The sequence below is a fragment of the Monodelphis domestica genome, chromosome 7 (genome assembly GCF_027887165.1).
Source record: "Monodelphis domestica isolate mMonDom1 chromosome 7, mMonDom1.pri, whole genome shotgun sequence".
Taxonomy (NCBI): domain Eukaryota; kingdom Metazoa; phylum Chordata; class Mammalia; order Didelphimorphia; family Didelphidae; genus Monodelphis; species Monodelphis domestica.
Window position 1 is genome coordinate 188,851,486 of NC_077233.1, and position 7,302 is coordinate 188,858,787.

At 37.6% G+C, this 7,302-nt stretch overlaps 1 long non-coding RNA gene across 1 annotated transcript; it reads left to right on the plus strand.

Annotated features, from left to right (window-relative positions):
• The first annotated feature begins 3,334 nt into the window (after window positions 1-3,334).
• Window positions 3,335-6,925, plus strand: LOC103103117 (uncharacterized). Its single transcript, XR_470047.3, has 2 exons — window positions 3,335-3,493; window positions 6,481-6,925. It is a non-coding gene; the product is annotated as an uncharacterized LOC103103117 (long non-coding RNA).
• The last annotated feature ends 377 nt before the right edge of the window (window positions 6,926-7,302 follow it).

The window sequence follows — 7,302 nt, forward strand, 5'->3', positions numbered from 1 at the left end:
CTAATTAGCTTACTTCTATACCTTCTGTCTATGTATATCCTTCTAACTGCTCTACTATTGATAAAAAATATTTTAAGAATTACAAATACTCTCTTTCCATGTAGGAATACATACAGTTTGACTTTGAGTTCCTTAAATTTTCTCTTTCTTATTACTTTTTTAGGCTTCTCTTGGGTCTTGTACTTGGACATCAAATTTTCAGTTTAGGTCTGGCTCTTCATCAGGAATGCTTGGAAATCTTCTATTTTATTGATTCACCATATTTACCCCTGAAAGAATATACTCAGTTTTGTTGGATAGGTGACTCTGGGTTGTAAACCTAGATCTTTCACCTTCCGGAATATCATATTCCATATCTTATGATCCTTTAACGTGGAGGCTAAATCCTGTGTAATCCTGACTATAGCTCCATAGTATTTGAATTATTTCTCTGGATGTTTACAGTATTTTCTCCTTGGCTTGGGGGGCTCTTGAATTTAGTTTTTATATTCCTGGGGCTTTCTTTCTGCAGATGATCTGTAGATTCTTTCAATTTCTATTTTACTCCCTTGTTTAAGAATATCAGGGCAGTTTTCTTTGATAATTTCTTGTATTATGAAGTCCAGGATTTTTTTTTTATCATGGCTTTCAGGTAGTTCAATAATTCTTAAATTGTGTCTCCTGGATCGATTTTCCAGGTTGGTTGTTTTTTCAATGAGATATTTCATGTATTTTTTTGGGTTTGGGATAGGGCTTTTGGTCTCACTTTGGGCTTGATCAGGTCAGGAGCACCTCAGACTGTCCTACCCTGGGGCTCTACCTTGAGCTTTGGCAAGGACCACCCAGGCCTAGGCTCCCACAGGTCAGCACCCTGGAGACTTCCTCACTGCTGGGGACCCAAGGACATAGCTCTGGGTCTACACTGATCCGAACTGCCTCACAGACTGCTCCAAATTGGGATTCAGGTCCTCACCATAAGCCCAGGCTGGGATTCCTGGCCTTGCTCTGGGCCCACACAGATCAGGCTGCACAGCACAGAATGTCCAGACTAGAATTCCAAACCTCATCACAGGTCTGCTTAGAACTTTACAGGGTGTGTGTTGGGTTACATTGCTGTTAGCTTAGGCATGGTCTCAGGGCCTGGATATTGGCTTGGGCCCGTGTTCAGAACCTAGAACAGTAGATATGGGGCTGTTGGAATGGAGCTTGCTATTGGCTTGCTCTTTTTTCCTTGTTGTAGCCTTCTACTGGCTCTGCTCCCCTCTTACACCAGTCACCCAGACGTTTTCTACCTATGTTTGAATTTGTTCTTTGCATGAAAGTTGCTTCACTCCATTTCCTTCTTTTTTTGTTTTTTTTTTTGTTTTTTTGCTTCTTTAGTCACTTTGTGGTGTTATTTTAAGATTGGTTGGAAAGGATTCTCATGGTGGTTTTGAGCTTCCCTGCTTCTACTCAACCATCTTCATTTGTAATGTTTTTGACATTAAATTTTCTTCTATTCCATTCTAAAAGCTTTTGATTTTGTTCTAATATTTCTTGTCTCATGGAGTCACTAAATTTTTATTTCTTCATTCTCTTTTTCAGAAAGTCTATTCATTGGGAAAGGTTTTCCACTGTTAGGTAAGCCTTACTCCTAAGGAAGTCAATGTCTTCTGGATCTGTCTTTTCTGAACTTGAAGAGTTTGAATTTTTTTTTAATTGAACTGAATTCTACAACTTTATAAGTTCCATTTGTTCCTCCTAGTTTCATGGTATGGGGCCAAACTGAACAAACAAAATCTCCTCCTTTATGTGTCTTCCCTAAGCCTTCTCTTATATAGCTAAGATTCCCCAGGTGCTTTAATTGAACTTGTATACTATGGCTTCCCACTTTCCCACCAATCTGATCCAGCTCCAGCTTCTAAATAGACAGACAGAAAGACAATATAATAAATATCTCCTTATTTTAAAAATCCTGCCCATTTTCTAAAATTATTTCCAAATTGTCCCCCTTTCTTATTACCAATAACTAATTTTTGTATTTGTTTTCCTTTTTTGGACCTGTAATTTGTTTTTCAAAGTAACTTATAGTGAGGAAACTGTTTACTAGGGCACATTAACCACTGCTCTGCAACCTAAAGTCTTAGAGAACTGCCTCAGACATTGGAAGGTTAAATGATTTGTGCAGGATTTCAGGCCAAGATGTATCAGAAGCAGGACTTGAACCCAGTCTTCCTACTGCCAATGCCAGCTCTCTAGCCACTATGCCATGATGCCATTCAGCTAGTGTTTATCTCCTTGTCTTTATATTATAGTTTAATATATATAATCTCTTGCCACCTTCTCCTTCTTTCCAATCACTGGGAACCCTGTCTGTAGCACAGAATGGGACTATACTAAACTATGTATTTCTTTGACTCAGCAGAGCCACCTACTAGACAGACCTATGCCCCAGGGAGATGGAAGAAAGAAGAAAAGGACCCATATGTACAAAAATACTTATAGCAGCTCTTTTTGTGATGGCAAAGCAATGTAAATTGAGAGGGTGCCAAATTACTGAGAGCAGAACAAATTTCAGTCTATGAATGTAATGGAATACTACTGTGCTAGAAGAAATGAGAGGGCAATTTCAGAGAAGCCAGAGAAAACTTGTATGAACTGATGCAGAGTGAGTGAAGCAAGAAAATAATTTCTACCATAAGATCCATATTGTAAAAATGAATAAATCTGAAAGTTGAGAACTCTGACCAATGCAATAAGCAACCACAATTCCGAAAGACTCATGATGAAGCATGCTATCACCTTGAAGATGGAGAATTGATAGATTTAGAGAACAAACACTTTCTTTCACTAATGCAGGAATTTGTTTTGTATAATTATACATATTTGTAACAGGTTTTATCCCCAACCCCTTATCAATGCATGTGGGAAAGAAAGGATGGAGGGAGAAAATTCAGAAAATAAAATGAAATCAAAATTTTAAACTATTTTAAAAAATCACAATAGAAAGTGACCTATGGCAAGTGCTAAGGAGAAGTACCACGCGGATGCTAATCAAGACAGTTAGGAAGGACTATTTCAGAAGTTTTATTTAGCAGCTTCTTTTTGTCCTCGAACCTAGCATTTAATGGAAGAACCCTTTAGTTCTTAACTGAAAGCTAATGCAACTACAAAAGGGGTTTATTAGCTGGTCTTTCACAGTTAGTTGCCTGCTGGAGAGTTGACAAGTATTTGCTTATAACTTGTTCTTAAGAAGGGTTCCTTCATCAGTTGCAGATCATTGATTGGCTTGATTGGAAAAAGCCCATTCACTTGTTCTTTCCAGAGATACATAGTTCCACCTGAGAATTCATGATTTTCTAGTTGTCTAATCAGGATCTGATCCTCTTTAAATGAAGTAGGCAAATGTAAGATCTACTCAAGAGAGTGGCTTCTTTGCTTTGGGTTGCAGTGGCTGGTTCTTTCAAAAGCACCCGACTGTTCTCCCAGATCCTAGACCTTTTATTATCTAGTCACCACAGGGACAATAAATCAGGTAAGGGAAACCCAAGATTCTTTCATAAATGAAGACCTTTTTTTCTTCTACCTTTTTCCTGCCCCAACTTCCATGAATTACTCTTAAATGTTGCTGCTTTTAATTAGAACTTATTTATAACTTTCTTCATGTATTCTGAAGGTTGATGTTTGTTGGTCCTCAGAAACTATACTTGTAGGGGCAACTGGGTGATTCAGCAAATAAAGAGCCAGTCCTGGAGACAAGTCACTTTACCCCAATTACCTAGCCCTTACCACTCTTCTGTCAATTCTAAGTCAGACTAAGGGCTTAAGAAGACTTCTATCAGCCAGCAGTTTCCTGCTGATGTTTTTTTTTTTTAGCCCTTACTTTCCATCTTAGTAACAACTCTTAGAAGGGTAAGGACTAGGAAAAATTGAGTTAAGTGACTTGCCCAGGGTCACACAGCTAGGAAGTGTTTGAGACAAGATTTGAACCCAGGTCCTTCCAACTCTAGGCCTGGAGCTCTATCCTTTAGAACTACATCACTGTCCTTGTGATATTTAAAAAGAAGACAAGTTCCATTTTATTTTGTTCTTTTCCTCCACACCCTCCACCTTTCACCCTCTTTCCCATCTTTCCCTAGGTCTATTTGGCACAAAATAGGCTATGGTATCAGCGTCTGGTTCTCTGCCTAAATGAGTCTATTTTTGTAAATGATTCAGTCAAAAATGAATTGCTCCTGACCTCATCTTAACTAAAGCAGCCATCACCAATTAGTTTATCTTCAGGATTCTCCAATGTTAAAAATTCTTTGATAGCAACTAGCAAAATCTTGGTCCTTTTAGCTTGAATGCTCTCTGATAGGCATCTTCTGTTTCCTTCTATTAGTTAGGTCCCAGTCTTTTCATTTCTATAGAAAGTGTATTCATTCAAGAACTTGGGTGGTTTAACACTCAGATGTTTAATTTATTTCTACCATCATAACCACAACTTATAAAAGACAATTAAGCTAAAGTGAATTGAGTTCTTATAGTTCATTTGGGCTTCAGTTTGGCATCTCTGAACAACTCTGAATCGATTCAGCATACATTATGTGCCTGTTGCATACAAGTCCTTGGGAATGGAGTGAAAAGAAAACAAACTTGGTATTTGGTAGCTTGCACAGTAAAGAAGGAAAGACAAATACTATTTCCTCAGAAGAGTGGAGAGGATCAGGCAAAATACTATGACAAACTTAATGTAGAAGTACTCTGATTCAGGGAAAGCTTCTTTAAGGAAATAATGATTAAATTCCCCTCTGAAGACGAAAGATTTCAAGAGTATGGGAGAGAGGAGAATGAATTCCAGGCTTGGGAACAATAATACACGGTATAAAAATAGGTCAAGGAAGAATATGTTAGCTAGACTGTAGAGTACACAAGAGTGAGAAAAATAAAAAGTAGAAGACTACGAGGAGCCAGATTGTAGAAGGGATCACAAATTAGCCAGCAAAGGAAAGTAGAAGATGGTGACTCTTGAGGTTTAGGAACGGAGAATGCCCTGATTAGAGCACTACAATGGGCATATGAAGAAAGGATTGGAAAACGAGATAGATTGATGGTAGGATGACCAGTGAGGCAGCACTACAACTGTCTTTAGGCCAGAGTTTCCCAGTGTGGTGTGAATTGGATTAAAGCATAATTAAGTCAAAATGGGTCCCTGTTCCAGGGATCTTTATATATGGTTTAATGCCCCATTTCTGTTTGAGTTCAACACCATTGCTATGTAGGATAGAAGAGAAATGGAGTGTCATGGTATAGAAATAGAGAACAGGAACCAGTTAAGAGATGCTGTGGAGGTGATTAAATCAATTATTAGGGGAGAAGATGAACTAATTTAAAAATTATGATAAACTGAGGCCAGCTTTGTTTCAGAAATAGAAAGCAAACTTCAATGTTCTAAAAGCAATCTTTAATTAAAAATCAAAAGCAAAGTTCAAACTGAAGGACTATTTTAGTTTCTTTCCTGCTTAGCCTGTCTCCACTTCTTTACTGAATTTCTTAGATCCTGTTTTTTTTAAGCTTTCCCACTGATTGTTCTGTCCTAATTTTGTTGCTAATCCTCATTCCATCCAGCTAAACTAATTTTACTACATTTTAAATGCATTTCCATCATGATTGGGGATTTATGGATTTAGGAATTCTGTGGGTACAGGGAATCTTAACTATAGTCCTGGAATAGCACCACCACTGGTGTTAGCAAAACCTGCCTTATAGAGACCATCAAGTAGAAAAATAGCACAAGATTTTTCCCTACCCTATTTTATCACCTAATTCCCAGATGTTAAATAGTTAAGCTGACTTCTGACCAACATCAGAAATGAGCTGTAATAGAATAAGCTATCTACTAGGTTGTACGTGATCCACAAATTTAACTACATCATTATATATGCCATGTTAGGTCAAAAGTCAAGAAGTGACATTTATTAATCATAAAGGAATTTGAAATCCTTGGACTTAAAATGAAGGGATTGATGAGTCTATGTTAACTTTTTAAAAAATGCAGCCATGCCAAGTGATCTCTTTAGGAAGTAAAACCAAGTCCCTTGGGAGAATTAGAGCGGTTTTATTGGTCAAGAAGGGATCCTTATTTGAAGTGGAACCTAGTTTTTGAGTAGATTGACTGGACTGTGTCTTTTAAGGGTCCTTCTGGATGTAATCAATTATTTTTTTTCATCCAATGATATTGCTTTCCTTCTCTCTCAACCAGAGAAGATCATATTTCAAAGGATGAATAGGTATTTAAATATTAATAAATAAAACATACTTAATACCTAATCTGTGGTTACATTTTACAATTACATGAAGTAGGAAGACAGATTCCCTTCCTTACAACTGTATTAGTATACAAATGTTAGGGGGCAGTTACATTCAAGTTGGATGATAGTGAAAGTCAAGTGTGTTATAGCAAAAAAGCATGAGTACAAATTATAGGAAAAGTCTCCCATTGTCCTACACAGAAAGTCATGACTTGTATTCTTTCCCCAGGCAAAATCCTATTCTTAGGAAGACAAGGTCCAATGGAAGATATGGAAATGACTTCTGCCTCACTGGTCACTTCTCCACGGAGACCTCGACTGCGACCAGTAAATTACTGGATCAGATACCGATTACCTATCAGTGTGATCCTAGTTGGAGTAGCAATGGCTTTAATTGGATTAATTATTATGATATTTCCTCTTTCTAACAACACTTATGACAACTACTTGTTATCATCACTTAGCATTTGCTTTGGCCTCTCTGTGATCGTTGTTGGATTTATAGTGATATTTCTCGTAGATCGAGTTGAATTCTCAAGAACTTTAAGACTTATCCAGCAAAATGCAAGTTGTGCCACTGATGTCATGGAGGATACAACAAGGCTTTAAACTGTTTTTATATCTTAAAATTTGTGACAATTTCAATAAACAAACTTTACTATGTTTTTTTTTTATGAATGTCCAACTTTGTATAGAATCTGAATTGGACCCACCCTCTTTACCCTGCTTCCAAGAAGTGGGTCTAAGTGTTAGCTTAGAAAGCTGAGGCTTGAGAATATAAAATAGAAGATTCTTACTGATGTCTAGATGAGGGCAACAGATAGGGGAACCAAATTACAGAAGATTCTGCCTGGAGGAGAGGGAGCTAGGCAAACAAACACTGAGCTAATGAGGGGTTGGAATCCCCAAAACTCATGTACTTTTATGCATTAAAAAAACCCTCTAGTTTTGGTTCCAAATCAAAGCCATCACCAGGTGGCCCAAGAACTCCTGGCTTTCACTGCAGCATGACTTAGTTCTGGGTAAGGAATAAGTTACTTTGGGGGGGGTG